The sequence below is a fragment of the Echinops telfairi genome, unplaced genomic scaffold (assembly GCF_000313985.2).
Source record: "Echinops telfairi isolate 266 unplaced genomic scaffold, ASM31398v2 ScPeMD7_18;HRSCAF=68, whole genome shotgun sequence".
Taxonomy (NCBI): Eukaryota; Metazoa; Chordata; class Mammalia; order Afrosoricida; family Tenrecidae; genus Echinops; species Echinops telfairi.
Window position 1 is genome coordinate 31,871,347 of NW_022103915.1, and position 4,288 is coordinate 31,875,634.

General features: G+C 38.4%; 1 protein-coding gene across 1 annotated transcript in view; it reads right to left on the reverse strand.

Moving 5' to 3' along the window:
* Positions 1-4,288, reverse strand: part of LOC101650503 (acyl-coenzyme A thioesterase 1-like) — a 19,501-nt gene that overhangs the window by 3,004 nt on the left and 12,209 nt on the right. The window lies entirely within an intron of this gene.

Below are 4,288 nucleotides of genomic sequence, written 5' to 3' on the forward strand. Positions count from 1 at the left end.
TAAGAACAACAATAAAGGTTAGTCTGTGTGATTTGTACAAGTCCCTTAAGTTTAGTATTTTATTACTCTACCCTGGTAGCCCTGGACAATGAAAGAAAGAAAAAAAAATACCAGTTTAACCCAGGTTTTAACATTTGAGTTTAGGGTTAGTCAGAGTTACATGCTACCCAGAGAGTCCTCAAACATTACCAAAGGTGGCCCGGTTCAATTTGCAGCCATATAATAAAAACCAACTCAAACGCATTGCCATCAAGTTAATTCTGATTCATATTTATCCAATAGGACAGAGTAGAACTGCGCTCTAAGGTTTCGGCCACCACTTGTCTGTCAGTTTGTGGAACTGTGGTGGCTTGAATGTTGCTGTCATATTGGAAGCAATGTCACAGAACAAGGGAACGCTGCATGGTTTAAAATCAGGAAAGGTGTGCCTCAGGGTTGTGTCCTCTCATCACATTTGTTCAATCTGTATACTATGCAAATCATCAGAGAATCCAGTGTATATGAGGAAGAATATGGCATCAGGACTGGAGGAAGGCTTACTAAGAATCTGTGATATGCAGATGACACAACTCCAAATGCTGAAAGTGAGGAGGACTTGAAGCATCTGCTGATGAAGATCAGGAATCACAGCCTTCAATATGGATTATGACTCAGGGGAAAGAAGAACAAGATCCTCTCACCTGGAGCAATAGGTAACATCATGATAAATGGAGAAAGGACTTTAGTTGTCAGGGATTTTGTCTTGTTTAGATCCACAATCAGTACTCTTGGAAGCAACAGTCAAGAGATTAAAAAAAACTCATTGCATTAGATAAATCTGCTGTACAAGACCTCTTTAAAGTATTGAAAAGCAAAGATGTTACTTTGAGGGCTAAGAGGCACTTGATCCTAGCAATGGTATTTTCAGTTGTCTCATATGAATGTGAAAGTTGGAGTTTGAAAGAGAAAGATTTGATGCATTTGACTTTTGTTGCTGGAGAAAGATATTCAAAACACCACGAACTGCCAAAAGGACAAACCGATTGGTCTTGAAGGAATCATAACCAACGTGCTCCACAGAGGCAAGGATGGCAGGACTTTGTCTTACATGTTTTGGACATGCTGTCAGGAAAGACCAGTCCCCAGATAAGGACATCTCTTGGTAAAGTGTGGGGAAAGTGAAAAAGAGGAAGGCTTTCAATGAGATGGGCTCACACAGTGGCTGCAACAAGGGGCTCAGGCACAGGAACAACTGTGAGGATTCTGCGGGACGTGCGGTGTCTCATTCGTCCTGCATAGGGTTGCTATGGGTTGGAACTGACTTGATGGCACCTAACAACAACCAACTAGTGGAGATGACAGAACAACATTTGTCCAGGGATAAAGTTCAGAGGGCATGGCAAGAAAGGGAAGTAGCACAATGAAAATGGTAAACACAGGGAGCAAGTGTTTACATTGTGGAGACTATGGTCAGTCGTGAATCAAAATGTATATGAATTGTTGAATGGAAAACCAATTTGCTCTTTAATATTCACCTGAATCATTAAAAAAAAAGAAAGGAAGTAAAATAAAACACCAAGAAGTGGTACGTGTACTCCATGCTGTCAGGGAGCACTAATGTCTGGGGAGCCAGCTCCATCATCCACCTCTCAGTCAAGGCCCGCCCCATCAGGGTGACAGGGGAGCAAGAATTAGAACACTGCATGCCTCTCTCTTGTTATAGGAAAGGAGATCACAGTCAAGATGTTGAAGGCCAGTGAGAAAGAAGCAGAGTCATAGCAGAGAAGAAACTGTCCTGACTAAATAACTATATCCTGAGCATTTCTCACCTATATTGTAACCTGTTAGCGTCTCTGACAAACCCCATCATTGTGGACATCATCTGAGTTCTGTATGGCCCTTGAAAGATATTATATGAGGCAGCAGAAAAGTAGAGTGCAGTGGGAGAAAGAGCACATGGGTTTGATACCAAACTCACTGCCATTGAGTCAATACTGACTCATCGCGACCCTGTCGGACAAGGCAGAACTTCCCCTGTAGGTATCTGAGACTCTAACCCTTTACGGGAGTAGAAAGCCCTGTTTTTCTCCCTCAGAGCAGCTTGTGGTTTCAAACTGCTGACCTTGTAGTTAGCAGCCCAATGCATAACCACTATGCCACAAGGCTAAATGGTTTGATAGCAGTGGGCTTATTATAATTGATAAAACGTTCATATCTCCCCTCACTATGATCTGATTTAAAATGAATCATTTTAAATAATCACATATGAATAATAAAAAAAATCAGAAAGTAGTATGTATGCATGGGGGGGACTCCAAAAGTTCACGGGAATTTTCTATTTTAATTCCATTTATGCATATGTGCTTATTTTTATATATTCATTCATACATTGTTGATGTTAATGATTTGAAACTTATATTCAATTTTTAAAATAATGTTAATATGGGGGAACACCTTTGTTATAATAAACTGGGGTGACAACATTTCATTTTCTGTCCAGAATAGACCACATGTAAATACTGAGCCCAAGCTCCACTGATCAACTAAAATTGATGGCTAATAATTTAATTTTTAAAATTTAAATCATTTTATTGGGGGCTTTTACAGATATTCTAATAACCCATAAATTGATTATATCAAGCAAACGTGTACATATTTTGCCAGTCATTTTCAAAATATTATCTTTCTACGTGAGCCCTATTATCAGCTCTTCTTTTTTCTGCCCCTCCCCCACGCTCCCACCCTCGTGAACCCTTGATAAATTATAATAATTTAATCCTTCATATGGATTGTAACGCAATGTAAAGAAAATGAAAAGCCTCACAACTGGACCACGACATAACATCATGAGAAACAGAAAACACTGAAGTTGTTAAGGACTTCATTTTACTTGGATCCACAATCAGTGTTCATGGAAGTAGCAATCAAGAAATCAAATGTCACACAAGACCTCTTTAAAAGGTTAAAAAAACAAAGATCTCAGGGGGAGCGGGGAGGGAGGGGAAAAAATAAAGAGCTGATACCAAGGGCTCAAGTAGAAAGCAAATGTTTTAAGAATGATGATGGCAACAAATGTACAAATGTGCTTGAGTCAATAGAAGTATGTATGGATTGTGATAAGAGTTGTACGAGCCCCAATAAAATGATTAAAGCCCCCCAAAAAACAAAGATCTCACTTTGAAGACAAAGGTGCACCCACGCCATTGTATTTTCACTTGTCTTTCAATTACATCCAAAAGCTGGACAATGAATAAGTAAGACTGTAGAAGAATTGGTATATTTTAATTATGGTTTTAGAGAAGAGTATTAAAGAGTATAAAATATGCCAAAGATTGCCTTCACATCCCTGATTATATTGATTCCTAAGTAATTTGTTCTCTGAGACGCTATTGTAAGTGGAATTCTCTCCTTAATTTCCTTTTCAGATTTCTCATTGTTGGTGTATTACCTGACTGACTTTTGTTTGCTGGCCTTGTACCGTACAAGCTTCCTTCATTCCTTTATTAGTTCTAGAAGTGTTCTTATGGAGTCTTTGGGGTGTTTTGAACATCTGTGGGGCCCTGGTGACGTAGGTACATAGTAATTATGCTGCTCATGCAAGAGCAGCAGTTTGAAACCACTCACGAGATAAACAAGGCTTTCTAGTCTCATAAAGGGTTACAATCTTGGAAACTCACAGAGGTAGTTCTACTCTGTCCTGTAGGGTTACTATGAACCAGCATCAAGTTAACGTCAATGAGTTTGCGTTTTGAAGGTTATTTATTTATTTAGGTTTGTAAGGGCATGTTATCCACATGATGAAAGATTTTTTGTTTGCTTTGTTTTAGTTAAAAGACCATTTTATTGCGCGCTCTTACGGCTCTTGTAACAATCCACACATCAATTGTATTAAACATATTTGTACATATGTTGCCATCGTTATTTTCTAAGAAAAGTGTATTTTTAAATACAAAAATAGAAGAGAAATCAAGCCAAGTGTTTTTTTCAATATTTGCTAGTTTTAAGGCAATTCTCTTTTGATTTCATTCTCTGGGACAGGGAACAATTCACATCGTACTAACAGAAATACTATTATAAGATCACTCTTTCTTAGAATTCACTCTACCCTCTATTATAAGTAAGCCATACAAACCACCATAAAATCAAGGGCTTGTGTGTTCAAACCTGTTCAAAATTTTTTCTTTTAATTTCATCAAGTCTCAGGCACCACTTTTTACAAGCCCCTGGAAGTAGAGAAGGTGGCCTGGAAGATATATGCGGATGGTAGATAACAGGCTGATAGAAAACTATTTTTTTACTTAGCAACTAC